Here is a 26,786-nt window from a genome sequence, read left to right as displayed (position 1 = left end):
GACGTTTTGTTTTTATGACTGTTGTCTTTGTCTCGGATTTTGGGTTTGAGTATGTGTTATTACATTGTGTTGAATCAACTAAATGTTCAATGATAAGATTTTATGAAAGTATCAAATACTTAAAACAATTTCCAGATGGCTGTTTATAAGTGGCTTAAAATATTAGCTACGTATTTACATTCTATTGTTCAAACATTAAACAGTGGTTCTGGATGCAAGGCTGTCGGTGTTTTAAATATTGAAGCACAACTGTTTATCAATTCAAACAATTAATATTTCTTAGTATAGTATAGTATATGTGAGTCGTATTTAACTTCACTGGTATTAACAGAAACAAGAGAGAACTATTGAATGCATTTTCAGCTGACAAAATGGGTTTTAGAATACATCTGTTTTGTGTGTCAATCAAAATGTTAGCAGTGGTGATGATTGGACTTGCCCTCTCTTAGATAGTGTACTCTATTCTCTGCTGAGGTTTGTTCCTTTAGACTGAACTGTATTGTATCAGTTTTCATTGTGAATTTAAGTATGTACATATTTCAGCTAAAACAATTAAAATGGTCTTTTTCACAGGTGTTTGTGATGTTGCTGTTGGGATTCCGTTGTGAATTGATATGAGGGGAAAATGGTCTCATGTTGCTAAGGAAGGTGACTTACAATGGCTGTGTAGTTAGTGAGTCAATTCTCTTTGTTATTTTTATTCAGAGCTAGCTTCAAATTTGTTTTAGACATTTGAAAATTTTCTGTATGGTGTTAAAACCAGTAGAATAAATTATTTGAGGAAAACTTCTAAATTATTTGTACAGTTTAAATAACATGTTTTAATACAGTTGCAAACTTTAACTCTTACTGGAAACTTGAGGTTATAATTGAAACATTTCACTTTATAGGTAAAATCCATTTGTATCATAAGTGTTTCATGTATTTTAAGTAGTATTTCACTACCTAGGTGCCACATGACTAGAAAGTGTAATTTGATTTTGACTACAAATATGTTGTTTGATTACATCATTTCTTACTGTAGTTTATAGACTTGCTCATTAATTTAGTTGGAGATGGGTTTTACTCTCTAAATGTATATAAAATTTTGTTTAGTTATTGTATTTGGTAAGATATAGCTTATAATGTTACAAGTGAAACCCTGTAACATTAGATAATTCAATAGATGGTTTCAAGGATGATGTAATTTGCGTCTGTAGAAATCTAGATAGACAGCTGCCTACTGTCATTATCTTCTATTTATCATTGTTGATAAACTTGTCTGAGAAACCATTATTGAACATGAGTTTTGTCTTTGCTATGAGTTTCATTTTAGTCTTCCATCTATATCTTTAATTAGATTTTCTATATGTTTTAAATGAACTTACACTTTTAAATTAACGTGCAGTTTTTGTGTTTGAAACTCTATGCATAAGAAATCTGAATAGGTTGTTCTGTTAAGATATACCTAATTTTACATTCCATAACACATTCATTTAATATATTTATTTTTTACTGTAGGTGATTCTTTAACAGTACATAATTGTGGATAAGGAACGAGCAAGGAATTGGAGAAAAGAGAGAAAAGGTGAGTAAACGAATGCAGTTACTTCAAACACGTGTATAAAGTACAGGTTATGAATTGAAGTTAATGAGAAACCTTGGTACCGATGATGATTAGAGACTGACGCTGTATGGGTTTTTGAATTTTATATCAATGAGACATCTAGAATACTTACAGAATACATCTAGCTTTATTGTAATGGAAACAGTAACAGTAGAATCTCATTTAACAGGCATTCTATCATTAAAGTCAGACCTTTTTAGTGTCCTCTTTTTTTCTTTTATTTGTAACCAAAATAAATCTTCCTGTGATAGACACGTCAATAGTTTGGATTAAGGGCAGTATCTTTGGTCTCATTCTCTCTGTATGTACTCAGTAAAGTTGGTCAATATCTTTCTGTATCTTTTCGTTATACCAAACATTGTAGAAAGATGATGAATATCCAAAGAATTACGACACTTATTTGATTGACTTTCCGAACCTCATACTGGAATAAACGTTTTCATAGATTCAAAGTGTGATGTCACTGCTCTGAGGAATTTTCATTGTGTGAAGACATGAGCTTATAAATTACATGTCACTTTCTTGTAGCAGGGATGTTTGGCTTATTTCTGTGCACTTGCTTAGTTGTTCACAAGAGTATTTTATCACAGTGTCAGTTAAACCATCTGTTGACACAGGTGGTAAGTTATTGCTTTATTTTCAGTGAATTCCAACTTCATCCTTTGACAGTAAAATAAACACAAAAAATAAATTTGAAGTGTATAGCAGTTTGCATTCTGAAGAGAAGTACACTTTGAAACTGTGTTATTAATAAAAATTATAAATCGGCACAGCTAATTGTTCTGAATGATTTCTCATTGACATTGCTACATGCAAGCATTGAGTAAGTCACAAACACGTATCCTACATACTCCAAACCGAATGGAGGGGGACTTAAAATGTATTAACTCACTACACCTTTGCTTGGCTCATTTTTGATATCAATGACATTTGGATACAATTGGAAGAGTACACTTAATGTCACGGTTTTACTTTAGTTCAACGTAAATAAACTGACTGATGGTTTTTTTGTTCTTTTTTATAAATTAATTTTATTATTTAGATAGAATGTTATTTGTGTTAATTGAGTTAAATCTCTGATCACTATAGTTTGTAATTTGTTACAGAAGTTTAAAATTTTTAAGCTTTAAGTAAAAGATACATTACACATGTCCATTGAATTAATGGACGTTTTGTTTTTATGACTGTTGTCTTTGTCTCGGATTTTGGGTTTGAGTATGTGTTATTACATTGTGTTGAATCAACTAAATGTTCAATGATAAGATTTTATGAAAGTATCAAATACTTAAAACAATTTCCAGATGGCTGTTTATAAGTGGCTTAAAATATTAGCTACGTATTTACATTCTATTGTTCAAACATTAAACAGTGGTTCTGGATGCAAGGCTGTCGGGTGTTTTAAATATTGAAGCACAACTGTTTATCAATTCAAACAATTAATATTTCTTAGTATAGTATAGTATATGTGAGTCGTATTTAACTTCACTGGTATTAACAGAAACAAGAGAGAACTATTGATTGCACATTCAGCTGACAAAATGGGTTTTAGAATACATCTGTTTTGTGTGTCAATCAAAATGTTAGCAGTGGTGATGATTGGACTTGCCCTCTCTTAGATAGTGTACTCTATTCTCTGCTGAGGTTTGTTCCTTTAGACTGAACTGTATTGTATCAGTTTTCATTGTGAATTTAAGTATGTACATATTTCAGCTAAAACAATTAAAATGGTCTTTTTCACAGGTGTTTGTGATGTTGCTGTTGGGATTCCGTTGTGAATTGATATGAGGGGAAAATGGTCTCATGTTGCTAAGGAAGGTGACTTACAATGGCTGTGTAGTTAGTGAGTCAATTCTCTTTGTTATTTTTATTCAGAGCTAGCTTCAAATTTGTTTTAGACATTTGAAAATTTTCTGTATGGTGTTAAAACCAGTAGAATAAATTATTTGAGGAAAACTTCTAAATTATTTGTACAGTTTAAATAACATGTTTTAATACAGTTGCAAACTTTAACTCTTACTGGAAACTTGAGGTTATAATTGAAACATTTCACTTTATAGGTAAAATCCATTTGTATCATAAGTGTTTCATGTATTTTAAGTAGTATTTCACTACCTAGGTGCCACATGACTAGAAAGTGTAATTTGATTTTGACTACAAATATGTTGTTTGATTACATCATTTCTTACTGTAGTTTATAGACTTGCTCATTAATTTAGTTGGAGATGGGTTTTACTCTCTAAATGTATATAAAATTTTGTTTAGTTATTGTATTTGGTAAGATATAGCTTATACGTTACAAGTGAAACCCTGTAACATTAGATAATTCAATAGATGGTTTCAAGGATGATGTAATTTGCGTCTGTAGAAATCTAGATAGACAGCTGCCTACTGTCATTATCTTCTATTTATCATTGTTGATAAACTTGTCTGAGAAACCATTATTGAACATGAGTTTTGTCTTTGCTATGAGTTTCATTTTAGTCTTCCATCTATATCTTTAATTAGATTTTCTATATGTTTTAAATGAACTTACACTTTTAAATTAACGTGCAGTTTTTGTGTTTGAAACTCTATGCATAAGAAATCTGAATAGGTTGTTCTGTTAAGATATACCTAATTTTACATTCCATAACACACTCATTTAATATATTTATTTTTTACTGTAGGTGATTCTTTAACAGTACATAATTGTGGATAAGGAACGAGCAAGGAATTGGAGAAAAGAGAGAAAAGGTGAGTAAACGAATGCAGTTACTTCAAACACGTGTATAAAGTACAGGTTATGAATTGAAGTTAATGAGAAACCTTGGTACCGATGATGATTAGAGACTGACGCTGTATGGGTTTTTTGAATTTTATATCAATGAGACATCTAGAATACTTACAGAATACATCTAGCTTTATTGTAATGGAAACAGTAACAGTAGAATCTCATTTAACAGGCATTCTATCATTAAAGTCAGACCTTTTTAGTGTCCTCTTTTTTTCTTTTATTTGTAACCAAAATAAATCTTCCTGTGATAGACACGTCAATAGTTTGGATTAAGGGCAGTATCTTTGGTCTCATTCTCTCTGTATGTACTCAGTAAAGTTGGTCAATATCTTTCTGTATCTTTTCGTTATACCAAACATTGTAGAAAGATGATGAATATCCAAAGAATTACGACACTTATTTGATTGACTTTCCGAACCTCATACTGGAATAAACGTTTTCATAGATTCAAAGTGTGATGTCACTGCTCTGAGGAATTTTCATTGTGTGAAGACATGAGCTTATAAATTACATGTCACTTTCTTGTAGCAGGGATGTTTGGCTTATTTCTGTGCACTTGCTTAGTTGTTCACAAGAGTATTTTATCACAGTGTCAGTTAAACCGTCTGTTGACACAGGTGGTAATTTATTGCTTTATTTTCAGTGAATTCCAACTTCATCCTTTGACAGTAAAATAAACACAAAAAATAAATTTGAAGTGTATAGCAGTTTGCATTCTGAAGAGAAGTACACTTTGAAACTGTGTTATTAATAAAAATTATAAATCGGCACAGTTAATTGTTCTGAATGATTTCTCATTGACATTGCTACATGCAAGCATTGAGTAAGTCACAAACACGTATCCTACATACTCCAAACCGAATGGAGGGGACTTAAAATGTATTAACTCACTACACCTTTGCTTGGCTCATTTTTGATATCAATGACATTTGGATACAATTGGAAGAGTACGCTTAATGTCACGGTTTTACTTTAGTTCAACGTAAATAAACTGACTGATGGTTTTTTTGTTCTTTTTTTTAAATTAATTTTATTATTTAGATAGAATGTTATTTGTGTTAATTGAGTTAAATCTCTGATCACTATAGTTTGTAATTTGTTACAGAAGTTTAAAATTTTTAAGCTTTAAGTAAAAGATACATTACACATGTCCATTGAATTAATGGACGTTTTGTTTTTATGACTGTTGTCTTTGTCTCGGATTTTGGGTTTGAGTATGTGTTATTACATTGTGTTGAATCAACTAAATGTTCAATGATAAGATTTTATGAAAGTATCAAATACTTAAAACAATTTCCAGATGGCTGTTTATAAGTGGCTTAAAATATTAGCTACGTATTTACATTCTATTGTTCAAACATTAAACAGTGGTTCTGGATGCAAGGCTGTCGGGTGTTTTAAATATTGAAGCACAACTGTTTATCAATTCAAACAATTAATATTTCTTAGTATAGTATAGTATATGTGAGTCGTATTTAACTTCACTGGTATTAACAGAAACAAGAGAGAACTATTGAATGCATTTTCAGCTGACAAAAATGGGTTTTAGAATACATCTGTTTTGTGTGTCAATCAAAATGTTAGCAGTGGTGATGATTGGACTTGCCCTCTCTTAGATAGTGTACTCTATTCTCTGCTGAGGTTTGTTCCTTTAGACTGAACTGTATTGTATCAGTTTTCATTGTGAATTTAAGTATGTACATATTTCAGCTAAAACAATTAAAATGGTCTTTTTCACAGGTGTTTGTGATGTTGCTGTTGGGATTCCGTTGTGAATTGATATGAGGGGAAAATGGTCTCATGTTGCTAAGGAAGGTGACTTACAATGGCTGTGTAGTTAGTGAGTCAATTCTCTTTGTTATTTTTATTCAGAGCTAGCTTCAAATTTGTTTTAGACATTTGAAAATTTTCTGTATGGTGTTAAAACCAGTAGAATAAATTATTTGAGGAAAACTTCTAAATTATTTGTACAGTTTAAATAACATGTTTTAATACAGTTGCAAACTTTAACTCTTACTGGAAACTTGAGGTTATAATTGAAACATTTCACTTTATAGGTAAAATCCATTTGTATCATAAGTGTTTCATGTATTTTAAGTAGTATTTCACTACCTAGGTGCCACATGACTAGAAAGTGTAATTTGATTTTGACTACAAATATGTTGTTTGATTACATCATTTCTTACTGTAGTTTATAGACTTGCTCATTAATTTAGTTGGAGATGGGTTTTACTCTCTAAATGTATATAAAATTTTGTTTAGTTATTGTATTTGGTAAGATATAGCTTATACGTTACAAGTGAAACCCTGTAACATTAGATAATTCAATAGATGGTTTCAAGGATGATGTAATTTGCGTCTGTAGAAATCTAGATAGACAGCTGCCTACTGTCATTATCTTCTATTTATCATTGTTGATAAACTTGTCTGAGAAACCATTATTGAACATGAGTTTTGTCTTTGCTATGAGTTTCATTTTAGTCTTCCATCTATATCTTTAATTAGATTTTCTATATGTTTTAAATGAACTTACACTTTTAAATTAACGTGCAGTTTTTGTGTTTGAAACTCTATGCATAAGAAATCTGAATAGGTTGTTCTGTTAAGATATACCTAATTTTACATTCCATAACACATTCATTTAATATATTTATTTTTTACTGTAGGTGATTCTTTAACAGTACATAATTGTGGATAAGGAACGAGCAAGGAATTGGAGAAAAGAGAGAAAAGGTGAGTAAACGAATGCAGTTACTTCATAAACGTGTATAAAGTACAGGTTATGAATTGAAGTTAATGAGAAACTTTGGTACTGATGATGATTAGGGACTGACGCTGTATGGGTTTTTGAATTTTATATCAATGAGACATCTAGAATACTTACAGAATACATCTAGCTTTATTGTAATGGAAACAGTAACAGTAGAATCTCATTTAACAGGCATTCTATCATTAAAGTCAGACCTTTTTAGTGTCCTCTTTTTTTCTTTTATTTGTAACCAAAATAAATCTTCCTGTGATAGACACGTCAATAGTTTGGATTAAGGGCAGTATCTTTGGTCTCATTCTCTCTGTATGTACTCAGTAAAGTTGGTCAATATCTTTCGGTATCTTTTTGTTATACCAAACATTGTAGAAAGATGATTAATATCCAAAGAATTATGACACTTATTTGATTGACTTTCCAAACCACATACTGGAATAAACGTTTTCATAGATTCAAAGTGTGATGTCACTGCTCTGAGGAATTTTCATTGTGTGAAGACATGAGCTTATAAATTACATGTCACTTTCTTGTAGCAGGGATGTTTGGCTTATTTCTGTGCACTTGCTTAGTTGTTCACAAGAGTATTTTATCACAGTGTCAGTTAAACCATCTGTTGACACAGGTGGTAATTTATTGCTTTATTTTCAGTGAATTCCAACTTCATCCTTTGACAGTAAAATAAACACAAAAAATAAATTTGAAGTGTATAGCAGTTTGCATTCTGAAGAGAAGTACACTTTGAAACTGTGTTATTAATAAAAATTATAAATCGGCACAGCTAATTGTTCTGAATGATTTCTCATTGACATTGCTACATGCAAGCAGTGAGTAAGTCACAAACACGTATCCTACATACTCCAAACCGAATGGAGGGGACTTAAAATGTATTAACTCACTACACCTTTGCTTGGCTCATTTTTGATATCAATGACATTTGGATACAATTGGAAGAGTACACTTAATGTCACGGTTTTACTTTAGTTCAACGTAAATAAACTGACTGATGGTTTTTTTGTTCTTTTTTTTAAATTAATTTTATTATTTAGATAGAATGTTATTTGTGTTAATTGAGTTAAATCTCTGATCACTATAGTTTGTAATTTGTTACAGAAGTTTAAAATTTTTAAGCTTTAAGTAAAAGATACATTACACATGTCCATTGAATTAATGGACGTTTTGTTTTTATGACTGTTGTCTTTGTCTCGGATTTTGGGTTTGAGTATGTGTTATTACATTGTGTTGAATCAACTAAATGTTCAATGATAAGATTTTATGAAAGTATCAAATACTTAAAACAATTTCCAGATGGCTGTTTATAAGTGGCTTAAAATATTAGCTACGTATTTACATTCTATTGTTCAAACATTAAACAGTGGTTCTGGATGCAAGGCTGTCGGGTGTTTTAAATATTGAAGCACAACTGTTTATCAATTCAAACAATTAATATTTCTTAGTATAGTATAGTATATGTGAGTCGTATTTAACCTCACTGGTATTAACAGAAACAAGAGAGAACTATTGAAAGCATTTTCAGCTGACAAAAATGGGTTTTAGAATACATCTGTTTTGTGTGTCAATCAAAATGTTAGCAGTGGTGATGATTGGACTTGCCCTCTCTTAGATAGTGTACTCTATTCTCTGCTGAGGTTTGTTCCTTTAGACTGAACTGTATTGTATCAGTTTTCATTGTGACTTTAAGTATGTACATATTTCAGCTAAAACAATTAAAATGGTCTTTTTCACAGGTGTTTGTGATGTTGCTGTTGGGATTCCGTTGTGAATTGATATGAGGGGAAAATGGTCTCATGTTGCTAAGGAAGGTGACTTACAATGGCTGTGTAGTTAGTGAGTCAATTCTCTTTGTTATTTTTATTCAGAGCTAGCTTCAAATTTGTTTTAGACATTTGAAAATTTTCTGTATGGTGTTAAAACCAGTAGAATAAATTATTTGAGGAAAACTTCTAAATTATTTGTACAGTTTAAATAACATGTTTTAATACAGTTGCAAACTTTAACTCTTACTGGAAACTTGAGGTTATAATTGAAACATTTCACTTTATAGGTAAAATCCATTTGTATCATAAGTGTTTCATGTATTTTAAGTAGTATTTCACTACCTAGGTGCCACATGACTAGAAAGTGTAATTTGATTTTGACTACAAATATGTTGTTTGATTACATCATTTCTTACTGTAGTTTATAGACTTGCTCATTAATTTAGTTGGAGATGGGTTTTACTCTCTAAATGTATATAAAATTTTGTTTAGTTATTGTATTTGGTAAGATATAGCTTATACGTTACAAGTGAAACCCTGTAACATTAGATAATTCAATAGATGGTTTCAAGGATGATGTAATTTGCGTCTGTAGAAATCTAGATAGACAGCTGCCTACTGTCATTATCTTCTATTTATCATTGTTGATAAACTTGTCTGAGAAACCATTATTGAACATGAGTTTTGTCTTTGCTATGAGTTTCATTTTAGTCTTCCATCTATATCTTTAATTAGATTTTCTATATGTTTTAAATGAACTTACACTTTTAAATTAACGTGCAGTTTTTGTGTTTGAAACTCTATGCATAAGAAATCTGAATAGGTTGTTCTGTTAAGATATACCTAATTTTACATTCCATAACACATTCATTTAATATATTTATTTTTTACTGTAGGTGATTCTTTAACAGTACATAATTGTGGATAAGGAACGAGCAAGGAATTGGAGAAAAGAGAGAAAAGGTGAGTAAACGAATGCAGTTACTTCAAACACGTGTATAAAGTACAGGTTATGAATTGAAGTTAATGAGAAACCTTGGTACCGATGATGATTAGAGACTGACGCTGTATGGGTTTTTGAATTTTATATCAATGAGACATCTAGAATACTTACAGAATACATCTAGCTTTATTGTAATGGAAACAGTAACAGTAGAATCTCATTTAACAGGCATTCTGTCATTAAAGTCAGACCTTTTTAGTGTCCTCTTTTTTTCTTTTATTTGTAACCAAAATAAATCTTCCTGTGATAGACACGTCAATAGTTTGGATTAAGGGCAGTATCTTTGGTCTCATTCTCTCTGTATGTACTCAGTAAAGTTGGTCAATATCTTTCTGTATCTTTTCGTTATACCAAACATTGTAGAAAGATGATGAATATCCAAAGAATTACGACACTTATTTGATTGACTTTCCGAACCACATACTGGAATAAACGTTTTCATAGATTCAAAGTGTGATGTCACTGCTCTGAGGAATTTTCATTGTGTGAAGACATGAGCTTATAAATTACATGCCACTTTCTTGTAGCAGGGATGTTTGGCTTATTTCTGTGCACTTGCTTAGTTGTTCACAAGAGTATTTTATCACAGTGTCAGTTAAACCATCTGTTGACACAGGTGGTAATTTATTGCTTTATTTTCAGTGAATTCCAACTTCATCCTTTGACAGTAAAATAAACACAAAAAATAAATTTGAAGTGTATAGCAGTTTGCATTCTGAAGAGAAGTACACTTTGAAACTGTGTTATTAATAAAAATTATAAATCGGCACAGCTAATTGTTCTGAATGATTTCTCATTGACATTGCTACATGCAAGCAGTGAGTAAGTCACAAACACGTATCCTACATACTCCAAACCGAATGGAGGGGACTTAAAATGTATTAACTCACTACACCTTTGCTTGGCTCATTTTTGATATCAATGACATTTGGATACAATTGGAAGAGTACACTTAATGTCACGGTTTTACTTTAGTTCAACGTAAATAAACTGACTGATGGTGTTTTTGTTCTTTTTTTAAAATTAATTTTATTATTTAGATAGAATGTTATTTGTGTTAATTGAGTTAAATCTCTGATCACTATAGTTTGTAATTTGTTACAGAAGTTTAAAATTTTAAGCTTTAAGTAAAAGATACATTACACATGTCCATTGAATTAATGGACGTTTTGTTTTTATGACTGTTGTCTTTGTCTCGGATTTTGGGTTTGAGTATGTGTTATTACATTGTGTTGAATCAACTAAATGTTCAATGATAAGATTTTATGAAAGTATCAAATACTTAAAACAATTTCCAGATGGCTGTTTATAAGTGGCTTAAAATATTAACTACGTATTTACATTCTATTGTTCAAACATTAAACAGTGGTTCTGGATGCAAGGCTGTCGGTGTTTTAAATATTGAAGCACAACTGTTTATCAATTCAAACAATTAATATTTCTTAGTATAGTATAGTATATGTGAGTCGTATTTAACTTCACTGGTATTAACAGAAACAAGAGAGAACTATTGAATGCATTTTCAGCTGACAAAATGGGTTTTAGAATACATCTGTTTTGTGTGTCAATCAAAATGTTAGCAGTGGTGATGATTGGACTTGCCCTCTCTTAGATAGTGTACTCTATTCTCTGCTGAGGTTTGTTCCTTTAGACTGAACTGTATTGTATCAGTTTTCATTGTGACTTTAAGTAGGTACATATTTCAGCTAAAACAATTAAAATGGTCTTTTTCACAGGTGTTTGTGATGTTGCTGTTGGGATTCCGTTGTGAATTGATATGAGGGGAAAATGGTCTCATGTTGCTAAGGAAGGTGACTTACAATGGCTGTGTAGTTAGTGAGTCAATTCTCTTTGTTATTTTTATTCAGAGCTAGCTTCAAATTTGTTTTAGACATTTGAAAATTTTCTGTATGGTGTTAAAACCAGTAGAATAAATTATTTGAGGAAAACTTCTAAATTATTTGTACAGTTTAAATAACATGTTTTAATACAGTTGCAAACTTTAACTCTTACTGGAAACTTGAGGTTATAATTGAAACATTTCACTTTATAGGTAAAATCCATTTGTATCATAAGTGTTTCATGTATTTTAAGTAGTATTTCACTACCTAGGTGCCACATGACTAGAAAGTGTAATTTGATTTTGACTACAAATATGTTGTTTGATTACATCATTTCTTACTGTAGTTTATAGACTTGCTCATTAATTTAGTTGGAGATGGGTTTTACTCTCTAAATGTATATAAAATTTTGTTTAGTTATTGTATTTGGTAAGATATAGCTTATAATGTTACAAGTGAAACCCTGTAACATTAGATAATTCAATAGATGGTTTCAAGGATGATGTAATTTGCGTCTGTAGAAATCTAGATAGACAGCTGCCTACTGTCATTATCTTCTATTTATCTTTGTTGATAAACTTGTCTGAGAAACCATTATTGAACATGAGTTTTGTCTTTGCTATGATTTTCATTTTAGTCTTCCATCTATATCTTTAATTAGATTTTCTATATGTTTTAAATGAACTTACACTTTTAAATTAACGTGCAGTTTTTGTGTTTGAAACTCTATGCATAAGAAATCTGAATAGGTTGTTCTGTTAAGATATACCTAATTTTACATTCCATAACACATTCATTTAATATATTTATTTTTTACTGTAGGTGATTCTTTAACAGTACATAATTGTGGATAAGGAACGAGCAAGGAATTGGAGAAAAGAGAGAAAAGGTGAGTAAACGAATCCAGTTACTTCAAACACGTGTATAAAGTACAGGTTATGAATTGAAGTTAATGAGAAACTTTGGTACTGATGATGATTAGGGACTGACACTGTATGGGTTTTTGAATTTTATATCAATGAAACATCTAGAATACTTACAGAATACATCTAGCTTTATTGTAATGGAAACAGTAACAGTAGAATCTCATTTAACAGGCATTCTGTCATTAAAGTCAGACCTTTTTAGTGTCCTCTTTTTTTCTTTTATTTGTAACCAAAATAAATCTTCCTGTGATAGACACGTCAATAGTTTGGATTAAGGGCAGTATCTTTGGTCTCATTCTCTCTGTATGTACTCAGTAAAGTTGGTCAATATCTTTCTGTATCTTTTCGTTATACCAAACATTGTAGAAAGATGATGAATATTCAAAGAATTACGACACTTATTTGATTGACTTTCCGAACCACATACTGGAATAAACGTTTTCATAGATTCAAAGTGTAATGTCACTGCTCTGAGGAATTTTCATTGTGTGAAGACATGAGCTTATAAATTATATGCCACTTTCTTGTAGCAGGGATGTTTGGCTTATTTCTGTGCACTTGCTTAGTTGTTCACAAGAGTATTTTATCACAGTGTCAGTTAAACCATCTGTTGACACAGGTGGTAATTTATTGCTTTATTTTCAGTGAATTCCAACTTCATCCTTTGACAGTAAAATAAACACAAAAAATAAATTTGAAGTGTATAGCAGTTTGCATTCTGAAGAGAAGTACACTTTGAAACTGTGTTATTAATAAAAATTATAAATCGGCACAGCTAATTGTTCTGAATGATTTCTCATTGACATTGCTACATGCAAGCATTGAGTAAGTCACAAACACGTATCCTACATACTCCAAACCGAATGGAGGGGACTTAAAATGTATTAACTCACTACACCTTTGCTTGGCTCATTTTTGATATCAATGACATTTGGATACAATTGGAAGAGTACACTTAATGTCACGGTTTTACTTTAGTTCAACGTAAATAAACTGACTGATGGTTTTTTTGTTCTTTTTTTTAAATTAATTTTATTATTTAGATAGAATGTTATTTGTGTTAATTGAGTTAAATCTCTGATCACTATAGTTTGTAATTTGTTACAGAAGTTTAAAATTTTTAAGCTTTAAGTAAAAGATACATTACACATGTCCATTGAATTAATGGACGTTTTGTTTTTATGACTGTTGTCTTTGTCTCGGATTTTGGGTTTGAGTATGTGTTATTACATTGTGTTGAATCAACTAAATGTTCAATGATAAGATTTTATGAAAGTATCAAATACTTAAAACAATTTCCAGATGGCTGTTTATAAGTGGCTTAAAATATTAGCTACGTATTTACATTCTATTGTTCAAACATTAAACAGTGGTTCTGGATGCAAGGCTGTCGGGTGTTTTAAATATTGAAGCACAACTGTTTATCAATTCAAACAATTAATATTTCTTAGTATAGTATAGTATATGTGAGTCGTATTTAACCTCACTGGTATTAACAGAAACAAGAGAGAACTATTGAAAGCATTTTCAGCTGACAAAAATGGGTTTTAGAATACATCTGTTTTGTGTGTCAATCAAAATGTTAGCAGTGGTGATGATTGGACTTGCCCTCTCTTAGATAGTGTACTCTATTCTCTGCTGAGGTTTGTTCCTTTAGACTGAACTGTATTGTATCAGTTTTCATTGTGACTTTAAGTAGGTACATATTTCAGCTAAAACAATTAAAATGGTCTTTTTCACAGGTGTTTGTGATGTTGCTGTTGGGATTCCGTTGTGAATTGATATCAGGGGAAAATCGCCTCATGTTGCTAAGGAAGGTGACTTACAATGGCTGTGTAGTTAGTGAGTCAATTCTCTTTGTTATTTTTATTCAGAGCTAGCTTCAAATTTGTTTTAGACATTTGAAAATTTTCTGTATGGTGTTAAAACCAGTAGAATAAATTATTTGAGGAAAACTTCTAAATTATTTGTACAGTTTAAATAACATGTTTTAATACAGTTGCAAACTTTAACTCTTACTGGAAACTTGAGGTTATAATTGAAACATTTCACTTTATAGGTAAAATCCATTTGTATCATAAGTGTTTCATGTATTTTAAGTAGTATTTCACTACCTAGGTGCCACACGACTAGAAAGTGTAATTTGATTTTGACTACAAATATGTTGTTTGATTACATCATTTCTTACTGTAGTTTATAGACTTGCTCATTAATTTAGTCGGAGATGGGTTTTACTCTCTAAATGTATATAAAATTTTGTTTAGTTATTGTATTTGGTAAGATATAGCTTATACGTTACAAGTGAAACCCTGTAACATTAGATAATTCAATAGATGGTTTCAAGGATGATGTAATTTGCGTCTGTAGAAATCTAGATAGACAGCTGCCTACTGTCATTATCTTCTATTTATCATTGTTGATAAACTTGTCTGAGAAACCATTATTGAACATGAGTTTTGTCTTTGATATGAGTTTCATTTTAGTCTTCCATCTATATCTTTAATTAGATTTTCTATATGTTTTAAATGAACTTACACTTTTAAATTAACGTGCAGTTTTTGTGTTTGAAACTCTATGCATAAGAAATCTGAATAGGTTGTTCTGTTAAGATATACCTAATTTTACATTCCATAACACACTCATTTAATATATTTATTTTTTACTGTAGTTGATTCTTTAACAGTACATAATTGTGGATAAGGAACGAGCAAGGAATTGGAGAAAAGAGAGAAAAGGTGAGTAAACGAATCCAGTTACTTCAAACACGTGTATAAAGTACAGGTTATGAATTGAAGTTAATGAGAAACCTTGGTACCGATGATGATTAGAGACTGACGCTGTATGGGTTTTTTGAATTTTATATCAATGAGACATCTAGAATACTTATAGAATACATCTAGCTTTATTGTAATGAAAACAGTAACAGTAGAATCTCATTTAACAGGCATTTTGTCATTAAAGTCAGACCTTTTTAGTGTCCTCTTTTTTCTTTTATTTGTAACCAAAATAAATCTTCCTGTGATAGACACGTCAATAGTTTGGATTAAGGGCAGTATCTTTGGTCTCATTCTCTCTGTATGTACTCAGTAAAGTTGGTCAATATCTTTCTGTATCTTTTTGTTATACCAAACATTGTAGAAAGATGATGAATATCCAAAGAATTACGACACTTATTTGATTGACTTTCCAAACCACATACTGGAATAAACGTTTTCATAGATTCAAAGTGTGATGTCACTGCTCTGAGGAATTTTCATTGTGTGAAGACATGAGCTTATAAATTATATGCCACTTTCTTGTAGCAGGGATGTTTGGCTTATTTCTGTGCACTTGCTTAGTTGTTCACAAGAGTATTTTATCACAGTGTCAGTTAAACCATCTGTTGACACAGGTGGTAATTTATTGCTTTATTTTCAGTGAATTCCAACTTCATCCTTTGACAGTAAAATAAACACAAAAAATAAATTTGAAGTGTATAGCAGTTTGCATTCTGAAGAGAAGTACACTTTGAAACTGTGTTATTAATAAAAAATTATAAATCGGCACAGCTAATTGTTCTGAATGACTTCTCATTGACATTGCTACGTGCAAGCAGTGAGTAAGTCACAAACATGTGTCCTACATACGCCAAACCGAATGGAGGGGACTTAAAATGTAGTAACTCACTACACCTTTGCTTGGCTCATTTTTGATATCAATTACATTTGGATACAATTGGAAGAGTACACTTAATGTCACGGTTTTACTTTAGTTAAAAGTAAATAAACTGACTGATGGTGTCTTTGTTCTTTATTTAAAATTAATTTTATTATTTAGATAGAATGTTATTTGTGTTAATTGAGTTAAATCTCTGATCACTATAGTTTGTAATTTGTTACAGAAGTTTAAAATTTTTAAGTTTTAAGTAAAAGATACATTACACATGTCCATTGAATTAATGGACGTTTTGTTTTTATGACTGTTGTCTTTGTCTCGGATGTTGGGTTTGAGTATGTGTTATTACATTGTGTTGAATCAACTAAATGTTCAATGATAAGATTTTATGAAAGTATCAAATACTTAAAACAATTTCCAGATGGCTGTTTATAAGTGGCTTAAAATATTAGCTACGTATTTACATTCTATTGTTCAAACATTAAACAGTGGTTCTGGTTGCAAGGCTGTCGGGTGTTTTAAATATTGAAGCACAACTGTTTATGAATTCAAACAATTAATATTTCTTAGTATAGTATAGTATATGTGAGTCGTATTTAACTTCACTGGAATTAACAGAAACAAGAGAGAACTATTGAATGCATTTTCAGCTGACAAAAATGTGTTTTAGAATACATCTGTTTTGTGTGTCAATCAAAATGTTAGCAGTGGTGATGATTGGACTTGCCCTCTCTTAGATAGTGTACTCTATTCTCTGCTGAGGTTTGTTCCTTTAGACTGAACTGTATTGTATCAGTTTTCATTGTGACTTTAAGTAGGTACATATTTCAGCTAAAACAATTTAAATGGTCTTTTTCACAGGTGTTTGTGATGTTGCTGTTGGGATTCCGTTGTGAATTGATATGAGGGGAAAATGGTCTCATGTTGCTAAGGAAGGTGACTTACAATGGCAGTGTGGTTAGTGAGTCAATTCTCTTTGTTATTTTTATTCAGAGCTAGCTTCAAATTTGTTTTACACATTTGAAAATTTTCTGTATGGTGTTAAAACCAGTAGAATAAATTATTTGAGGAAAACTTCTAAATTATTTGTACAGTTTAAATAACATGTTTTAATACAGTTGCAAACTTTAACTCTTACTGGAAACTTGGGGTTATAATTGAAAGATTTCACTTTATAGGTAAAATCCATTTGTATCATAAGTGTTTCATGTATTTTAAGTAGTATTTCACTACCTAGGTGCCACACGACTAGAAAGTGTAATTTGATTTTGACTACAAATATGTTGTTTGATTACATCATTTCTTACTGTAGTTTATAGACTTGCTCATTAATTTAGTTGGAGATGGGTTTTACTCTCTACATGTATATAAAATTTTGTTTAGTTACTGTATTTGGTAAGATATAGCTTATACGTTACAAGTGAAACCCTGTAACATTAGATAATTCAAAAGATGGTTTCAAGGATGATGTAATTTGCGTCTGTAGAAATCTAGATAGACAGCTGCCTACTGTCATTATCTTCTATTTATCATTGTTGATAAACTTGTCTGAGAAACCATTATTGAACATGAGTTTTGTCTTTGCTATGAGTTTCATTTTAGTCTTCCATCTATATCTTTAATTAGATTTTCTATATGTTTTAAATGAACTTACGCTTTTAAATTAACGTGCAGTTTTTGTGTTTGAAACTCTATACATAAGAAATCTGAATAGGTTGTTCTGTTAAGATATACCTAATTTTACATTCCATAACACATTCATTTAATATATTTATTTTTTACTGTAGGTGATTCTTTAACAGTACATAATTGTGGATAAGGAACGAGCAAGGAATTGGAGAAAAGAGAGAAAAGGTGAGTAAACGAATGCAGTTACTTCATAAACGTGTATAAAGTACAGGTTATGAATTGAAGTTTATGAGAAACTTTGGTACTGATGATGATTAGGGACTGACGCTGTATGGGTTTTTGAATTTTATATCAATGAGACATCTAGAATACTTACAGAATACATCTAGCTTTATTGTAATGGTAACAGTAGAATCTCATTTAACAGGCATTCTGTCATTAAAGTCAGACCTTTTTAGTGTCCTCTTTTTTTCTTTTATTTGTAACCAAAATAAATCTTCCTGTGATGGACACGTCAATAGTTTGGATTAAGGGCAGTATCTTTGGTCTCATTCTCTCTGTATGTACTCAGTAAAGTTGGTCAATATCTTTCTGTATCTTTTCGTTATACCAAACATTGTAGAAAGATGATGAATATCCAAAGAATTACGACACTTATTTGATTAACTTTCCGAACCACATACTGGAATAAACGTTTTCATAGATTCAAAGTGTGATGTCACTGCTCTGAGGAATTTTCATTGTGTGAAGACATGAGCTTATAAATTACATGTCACTTTCTTGTAGCAGGGATGTTTGGCTTATTTCTGTGCACTTGCTTAGTTGTTCACAAGAGTATTTTATCACAGTGTCAGTTAAACCGTCTGTTGACACAGGTGGTAATTTATTGCTTTATTTTCAGTGAATTCCAACTTCATCCTTTGACAGTAAAATAAACACAAAAAATAAATTTGAAGTGTATAGCAGTTTGCATTCTGAAGAGAAGTACACTTTGAAACTGTGTTATTAATAAAAATTATAAATCGGCACAGCTAATTGTTCTGAATGACTTCTCATTGACATTGCTACGTGCAAGCAGTGAGTAAGTCACAAACACGTGTCCTACATACGCCAAACCGAATGGAGGGGACTTAAAATGTAGTAACTCACTACACCTTTGCTTGGCTCATTTTTGATATCAATTACATTTGGATACAATTGGAAGAGTACACTTAATGTCACGGTTTTACTTTAGTTCAACGTAAATAAACTGACTGATGGTGTCTTTGTTCTTTATTTAAAATTAATTTTATTATTTAGATAGAATGTTATTTGTGTTAATTGAGTTAAATCTCTGATCACTATAGTTTGTAATTTGTTACAGAAGTTTAAAATTTTTTAAGCTTTAAGTAAAAGATACATTACACATGTCCATTGAATTAATGGAAGTTTTGTTTTTATGAGTGTTGTCTTTGTCTCGGATGTTGGGTTTGAGTATGTGTTATTACCTTGTGTTGAATCAACTAAATGTTCAATGATAAGATTTTATGAAAGTATCAAATACTTAAAACAATTTCCAGATGGCTGTTTATAAGTGGCTTAAAATATTAACTACGTATTTATATTCTATTGTTCAAACATTAAACAGTGGTTCTGGTTGCAAGGCTGTCGGGTGTTTTAAATATTGAAGCACAACTGTTTATGAATTCAAACAATTAATATTTCTTAGTATAGTATAGTATATGTGAGTCGTATTTAACTTCACTGGTATTAACAGAAACAAGAGAGAACTATTGAATGCATTTTCAGCTGACAAAAATGGGTTTTAGAATACATCTGTTTTGTGTGACAATCAAAATGTTAGCGGTGGTGATGATTGGACTTGCCCTCTCTTAGATAGTGTACTCTATTCTCTGCTGAGGTTTGTTCCTTTAGACTGAACTGTATTGTATCAGTTTTCATTGTGACTTTAAGTAGGTACATATTTCAGCTAAAAGAATTAAAATGGTCTTTTTCACAGGTGTTTGTGATGTTGCTTTTGGGATTCCGTTGTGAATTGATATGAGGGGAAAATGGTCTCATGTTGCTAAGGAAGGTGACTTACAATGGCAGTGTGGTTAGTGAGTCAATTCTCTTTGTTATTTTTATTCAGAGCGAGCTTCAAATTTGTTTTACACATTTGAAAATTTTCTGTATGGTGTTAAAACCAGTAGAATAAATTATTTGAGGAAAACTTCTAAATTATTTGTACAGTTTAAATAACATGTTTTAATACAGTTGCAAACTTTTACTCTTACTGGAAACTTGGGGTTATAATTGAAAGATTTCACTTTATAGGTAAAATCCATTTGTATCATAAGTGTTTCATGTATTTTAAGTAGTATTTCACTACCTAGGTGCCACACGACTAGAAAGTGTAATTTGATTTTGACTACAAATATGTTGTTTGATTAAATCATTTCTTACTGTAGTTTATAGACTTCCTCATTAATTTAGTTGGAGATGGGTTTTACTCTCTAAATGTATATAAAATTTTGTTTAGTTATTGTATTTGGTAAGATATAGCTTATAATGCTACAAGTGAAACCCTGTAACATTAGATAATTCAAAAGATGGTTTCAAGGATGATGTAATTTGCGTCTGTAGAAATCTAGATAGACAGCTGCCTACTGTCATTATCTTCTATTTATCATTGTTGATAAACTTGTCTGAGAAACCATTATTGAACATGAGTTTTGTCTTTGCTATGATTTTCATTTTAGTCTTCCATCTATATCTTTAATTAGATTTTCTATATGTTTTAAATGAACTTACACTTTTAAATTAACGTGCAGTTTTTGTGTTTGAAACTCTATGCATAAGAAATCTGAATAGGTTGTTCTGTTAAGATATACCTAATTTTACATTCCATAACACATTCATTTAATATATTTATTTTTTACTGTAGGTGATTCTTTAACAGTACATAATTGTGGATAAGGAACGAGCAAGGAATTGGAGAAAAGGTGAGTAAACGAATGCAGTTACTTCATAAACGTGTATAAAGTACAGGTTATGAATTGAAGTTAATGAGAAACTTTGGTACTGATGATGATTAGGGACTGATGCTGTATGGGTTTTTGAATTTTATATCAATGAGACATATAGAATACTTACAGAATACATCTAGCTTTATTGTAATGGTAACAGTAGAATCTCATTTAACAGGCATTCTGTCATTAAAGTCAGACCTTTTTTAGTGTCCTCTTTTTTTCTTTTATTTGTAACCAAAATAAATCTTCCTGTGATAGACACGTCAATAGTTTGGATTAAGGGCAGTATCTTTGGTCTCATTCTCTCTGTATGTACTCAGTAAAGTTGGTCAATATCTTTCTGTATCTTTTCGTTATACCAAACATTGTAGAAAGATGATTAATATCCAAAGAATCATGACACTTATTTGATTAACTTTCCAAACCACATACTGGAATAAACGTTTTCATAGATTCAAAGTGTGATGTCACTGCTCTGAGGAATTTTCATTGTGTGAAGACATGAGCTTATAAATTACATGTCACTTTCTTGAAGCAGGGATGTTTGGCTTATTTCTGTGCACTTGCTTAGTTGTTCACAAGAGTATTTTATCACAGTGTCAGTTAAACCGTCTGTTGACACAGGTGGTAATTTATTGTTTTATTTTCAGTGTATTTCAACTTCATCCTTTGACAGTAAAATAAACACAAAAATGTGAAGTGTTTTGTAGTTCATATTCTGAAGAGAAGTACACTTTGAAACTGTGTTGTTAATAAAAATTATAAATCAGCACAGCTAATTGTTCTGAATGACTTCTCATTGACATTTCTACATACAGGTAGTGAGTAAGTCACAAACACGTATCCTACATACACCAAACAAAATGGAGGGGTCTTAAAATGTAGTAACTTAATACACCTTTGCTTGGCTGATTTTTGATATGAAGGACATTTGGATACAATTGGAAGAGTACACTTAACGTCACAGTTCTACTTTAGTTTAAATTAAATAAATTGACTGATAGTATCCTTGTTCTTTATTTAAAATTAATTTTATTATTTAGACAGAATATTGTTTGTATTAATTCAGTTAAATTTCTGACCACTATAATTTGTAATTTGTTACAGTAGTATAAATTTTTTAAGCTTTAAGTGAACGATACATTACACATGTCCATTGAATTAATGGACGTTTTGTTTTTATGACTGTTGTCTTTGTTTCGGATGTTGGGTTTGAGTATGTTTTCTACTGTGTTGAATCAGCTAAATGTTCAGTAATAAGATTTTGAGGAAATATTGAATACTTAAAAAATGTCTAAATGGCTCTTTTTGTGTGGCTTAAAATATTAACTACGTGTTCTAAACTTTATGTACATTTTATAAAATGTGTAGTTGAATTTACTACCTGTGTTAAATGCAGTTGCAAACCTTTTCTTAACCCTTACTGGGAACTTCAGGTTACAATTACAATTGAAAAATCATTTGGATTTTAAGTTTTTTATATATTATAATGAGCTTCATTTGTCTTGATTGTCTTGTATATACAGTATTCTGAACACTCGTATACGAGGTCTGATCAGAGTTTTAAGACTTCTTCTGTTACAGGTGCTCGTACAAATGCAGTGAGCTTCACTGAAGTGTGTACAAAGTACAAATAGTGATCTTCTCTACAAACAAGCCATTTCTCGAAACATTATACCCTTGTTGCAAAAACATGTTCAAAGACCATCATAAAACTGGACAAAAAAGAAAAACAACATGCTTGCATGAAGTTTTGTGTTAGAAATGGTAAAGGAGGAACAAAATTCCTCAATATGTTAAGAGCTGCCTTTGGTGATGACTGCTTAAGTAAGGCTGTCGTTTATCAGTGGATGAAACACTTCCAACTTTGCCTGGAATCGGTCAAAGATGACCCACATTCTAGATGATTGTCGGCATCATCCAGTGATGAAACAGTTGCCAAGGGGAAAGAAAAAATTCAAACTGATTGGAGATTAACTATCCCTGAAATTGCTGATGAGCTGGACATTTCTTTTGGATGGTGTCAGACAAGCTGTAAGAGAACGATCATTGATTTCTTTATCATGAAAACAAGCCTTTACACACTGCTGTGTCTGTTCAAGAATTTGTGGCAGAAAAATATATTCCTGTGATACGACACCCTCCGTATTGTCTCGATCGTGCCCCATGTGATTTTTTTGTGTTTTTTTTCGTTACAAAAATACTCAAAATTAATTGAAAGAAAAAAGGTTTGGTAACATTCCAACCATCTATAATCATGTGAAAGCAGAACTTAATTGCATAACAGTTGAAAGCTTCCAGCATAGCTTCTGGAAATGGCAGGAACATTGGAACAAGTGTCTATCAGTTGGGTGAGATTACTTTGAAGGGGATAACATATAATACTGATGTATTTACATTATTCTTTGGAATAAAAGTGAAGTTTTAGAACTTTTCTTTATCACACCTCGTATTTTTGTGTATATGTATGTAATATGTGTGTGTTCCATCCTTCCAAAAGAGCTCTTGAGTGAGCAAAATGCATTGTCGGATATAGATTGTTATTATTTTAAATCCCAAAGTAATTTGGTTAAAGATATGTTTAGAAATATTGAAGTTTTTGTTCATTACTGGTTGAATCTTTTAAAATAATTAATTTATTGTACTAAAGTGTCAGGAGTGAAAGTTGTAAGAGTAAGGCTTCCCTGAAAACAATGGCTTCAAGAACATTGTATTAAGTGTTTCTTCTACAGAATGGATAAACATTTGCCAGTTAATTCTCAAGTAGATTTGTGTAAAATTCAATCGAACAATGAAGTCAAATTCACTTATTATTTACTTATTCCCATTGGTTGAAAATGATTTGCTGCAGGTACTTTAAATATTTCAATTTATGTTCAAACTTCGAATGAACTGTACTTTGGCTTTTCCTACTAGTAGTTTAATCCAAGAAAAAGAATTTTTTACTAAAAGTTGTAATTTTTATTAGAGAACAAATTTACAAAACTTTAAACTAATAAATATAACATAGATGATAAAATTATTGTGAAAAGAATTATGAAACCTTCCTTGCAACAATTTATTTTTGTTTGGAAAAACAGAGGGCTTTGGATGAACTTTTAATTATCTGGATAGTAACATCTCTAACATTCTACCAAAAAACACCAGTCGTGCAAAACACAGTACAACCTACAATTTAAAATTCTACCTCAAACTATGAGAATTTCCAGTAAGTTGATAAATTAGTAGCAATTTTAAAATTATATTTACATTTGGGTTGCTTGTCAAAGTATGTAACATATGTATGCAAAATTAGTACGAATAAGCAACACAAGATGTATAATTTTATTGTTATATATAAAAGTGATCTAATAATTTAAACAATAGGGTTAATACTTTGTTTTGTTGTACTTCCCTTCTATACAATCATAAAATTAAATTCTACTTTCATACTAAATTCTTTTATCTAACTTAGGTAGCATATTATTCAAGCTTTTAGTTAAACTTATGATAAATGGTTTATAAAGCACACACACTAGATCTTGCATAAAGAATTTTTAATTGAGTATCAAACATTATCATTAATATTCAAATACAAAAAAAAAATGAACTCAATGTGTTGGTGAGACAAGTCTAAAGTGTGAATTACAATTTACTCTTCACATATTTAAGATAACTTCTCAGTATTCAGGATGGAATATCATAATATGTCTAGCTATTAACAAAAGGACAAGTGTTAACTATTGGGATAACATAGTATGTATTAATTAACAAAAAAGTGAGGGTTAATCATGAAACATGTCTGATATGTTATTTGTAATTATCTATATAATTAAAACAAGACAAAAGTTTATTATTAGATTGTGAAAACTGTTCTTGAAAATTAGTCATGAGTAAAGTAAAAAATGAAAGTTTATATGCAAAACGCTCGTTTGGGTTGAGAAAATATTTTACATAGAAGAGCGAACAACGTTTCGACCTTCTTTGTAAAATATTTTCTCAACCCAAACGAGCCGTTTTTGCATATAAATTTCTCAACAAATGGGTTTCTCGACATCACTGAAAAAATGAAAGTGTTATGTGACCATTTCAGGAGGAACTGCAGAATGTAATTACATTACAATTTAGAATAAAATGCTTATTGTGGTCTCAGTAAAACTGTTAGTTTCAAGGAACAGAAATAAACTTTGACTTAAGTGGAATTAAAAGTAAACTACTTGGATTTATAAATTGTTAAAAAAGAATGATACGTGAAGATACTGTGTGTTGACCCTCATTCTTGCTGGATAATATGCGACACCATGTTCTGTGAGACATTTTCAAGTGTAAATGGATTTACATCGGCCATATTTCAATGAAAAAAAAAGAAACAAATTTATAATAGATGTGTAATTGAATACAACATAACATATGGATGGGTAGGGACTTACGGACCACCCTGTACAATAGGATCAAAATTGTTGAATGAGTGAAATATACTCTTCAAAAAAAAGAAAGCAAATTTGAGAAATTGTTAACAAGTTTATTCCGGGTAGTTCTATATGACATGTGTGAAACTTTGCACATTCACTGCTGAACATCCAAAGTCTGCAAAGGCGAAGTCCACGCTCACTAGTTGACGTTTAACACTCCTACGAAAATTGGGTCCTAATAGGCCCCAGAGCAACTTGAAAGGTTATTAATATTAGGCTAATAATTTTGTATTTAAATGAAATTGCTATTAACTGACCCTATCCCTTTATATTTTAAGGAGCAATAATATTTTGACTTTTCAGACATTTGCGAAATAATATTTAATTTAAAACATCCACCACTAAGGGTATTTTGGGGCCTATTAGGCCCCAGATCAAAACATAAAATGACTATTTATTTCCTGAATAATTTTAGAACAGGCCTGGGCAACCGAAAAAGAAATTATAGTAAAATATATTAATTTTACAACTTCTTTCAAAAGATGGATATTTAGGATAATAACTCTTCCTGATTATAGTTTGCTGTTCTAGAACATTCTAGAAACTTTACAGAACTAGAAGAATCCACAAATCCTATATATATAGGAGCTGAAATCTTCAAACCGTGTCAAAAATGATATCTCTTGATGAAGCTGTACATTTACTGACAAAACCATCCGACGATGAAAGTGAACATGATAATGTCGAAGACTACTTGAAAGTTGTGATGATGATCCTTCTGAAGCCGAAAATGATGAACAAATCGCGCCGTACCCTTCTGAAAGTGAAGAAAGTAATCAAGAAGATCTTACTACGATGCCAGTGAACGAACTTTTGTCCAAAGATAAGAATTTTAGTTATTCAACAACACTTTCAAGGATCAACAGGAGAACCGCAGCTCTCAATATATTCAATGGGAACCCAGGCATTACAAGGCAAGCTGCTCCAAGAGTCTCTACACCATTCGAAACATTCAAAATTTTCATTTCTGATAATATGATGGAACAGATCATTCACTCAACAAACACCGTCATGAAAGAACCAATTTTGAAGAAGACCTCTGGAAATGGATCGCAGCTAATCTTTTCCTTGGAATAAGCAAATCCAAAATGCATCGATAGACGAAATGTTTTCAACCGAATTCGGTTTGTCATTTTGCAAAACTGATTACACAAGACAAATTCAAAAAAATGTGCTAAAAATCAGATTTGACATCCACTCTCAAAGAAATAGAAATCAAAGATGCCGCCATCTCTGGAGTCTGGAATTTTTTCATTGAAAATTGCAAAAACAGTTACAACCCAAGCGAATACCTGACAGTGGATGAACAACTATGTAACTTCAAAGGAAGAGTTGGCTTCAGAACATACA

General features: G+C 31.0%; 1 long non-coding RNA gene and 8 other non-coding genes across 16 annotated transcripts in view; all 9 read left to right on the top strand.

Annotated features, from left to right (window-relative positions):
• Positions 1-23,424, top strand: part of LOC143246558 (uncharacterized) — a 40,433-nt gene extending 17,009 nt beyond the window's left edge. For 3 of the 8 annotated variants that reach the window (XR_013026034.1, XR_013026033.1, XR_013026030.1), the window contains 17 exons: positions 574-673; positions 1,501-1,567; positions 3,347-3,446; positions 4,273-4,339; positions 6,120-6,219; positions 7,046-7,112; positions 8,892-8,991; positions 9,818-9,884; positions 11,661-11,760; positions 12,588-12,654; positions 14,434-14,533; positions 15,360-15,426; positions 17,207-17,302; positions 18,133-18,199; positions 19,974-20,069; positions 20,901-20,958; positions 22,570-23,424. This is a non-coding gene — a long non-coding RNA (uncharacterized LOC143246558). Of the gene's footprint in view, positions 1-573; positions 674-1,500; positions 1,568-3,346; positions 3,447-4,272; positions 4,340-6,119; positions 6,220-7,045; positions 7,113-8,891; positions 8,992-9,817; positions 9,885-11,660; positions 11,761-12,587; positions 12,655-14,433; positions 14,534-15,359; positions 15,427-17,206; positions 17,307-18,132; positions 18,200-19,973; positions 20,074-20,900; positions 20,959-22,569 lie in introns of all 8 variants that reach the window. The other 5 variants (XR_013026037.1, XR_013026032.1, XR_013026036.1 and 2 more) reach the window with 5 other exon arrangements.
• On the top strand, positions 1,171-1,268 carry LOC143247995 (small nucleolar RNA SNORD16). Its single transcript, XR_013026783.1, has one exon. It is a non-coding gene; the product is annotated as a small nucleolar RNA SNORD16 (small nucleolar RNA).
• Positions 3,943-4,040, top strand: LOC143247994 (small nucleolar RNA SNORD16). Its single transcript, XR_013026782.1, has one exon. It is a non-coding gene; the product is annotated as a small nucleolar RNA SNORD16 (small nucleolar RNA).
• On the top strand, positions 6,716-6,813 carry LOC143247993 (small nucleolar RNA SNORD16). The gene has a single exon (XR_013026781.1). It is a non-coding gene; the product is annotated as a small nucleolar RNA SNORD16 (small nucleolar RNA).
• LOC143247992 (small nucleolar RNA SNORD16) lies at positions 9,488-9,585 on the top strand. The gene has a single exon (XR_013026780.1). It is a non-coding gene; the product is annotated as a small nucleolar RNA SNORD16 (small nucleolar RNA).
• Positions 12,258-12,355, top strand: LOC143247998 (small nucleolar RNA SNORD16). Its single transcript, XR_013026786.1, has one exon. It is a non-coding gene; the product is annotated as a small nucleolar RNA SNORD16 (small nucleolar RNA).
• LOC143247991 (small nucleolar RNA SNORD16) lies at positions 15,030-15,127 on the top strand. Its single transcript, XR_013026779.1, has one exon. It is a non-coding gene; the product is annotated as a small nucleolar RNA SNORD16 (small nucleolar RNA).
• On the top strand, positions 17,803-17,900 carry LOC143247990 (small nucleolar RNA SNORD16). Its single transcript, XR_013026778.1, has one exon. It is a non-coding gene; the product is annotated as a small nucleolar RNA SNORD16 (small nucleolar RNA).
• LOC143247988 (small nucleolar RNA SNORD16) lies at positions 20,571-20,668 on the top strand. Its single transcript, XR_013026776.1, has one exon. It is a non-coding gene; the product is annotated as a small nucleolar RNA SNORD16 (small nucleolar RNA).
• Positions 23,425-26,786: the final 3,362 nt, after the last annotated feature.

Source organism: Tachypleus tridentatus, chromosome 3 (assembly GCF_004210375.1).
Source record: "Tachypleus tridentatus isolate NWPU-2018 chromosome 3, ASM421037v1, whole genome shotgun sequence".
Lineage (NCBI taxonomy): Eukaryota > Metazoa > Arthropoda > Merostomata > Xiphosura > Limulidae > Tachypleus > Tachypleus tridentatus.
Note: the sequence above shows the minus strand (reverse complement) of the source record. Positions and strands in the feature narration are given on the sequence as shown.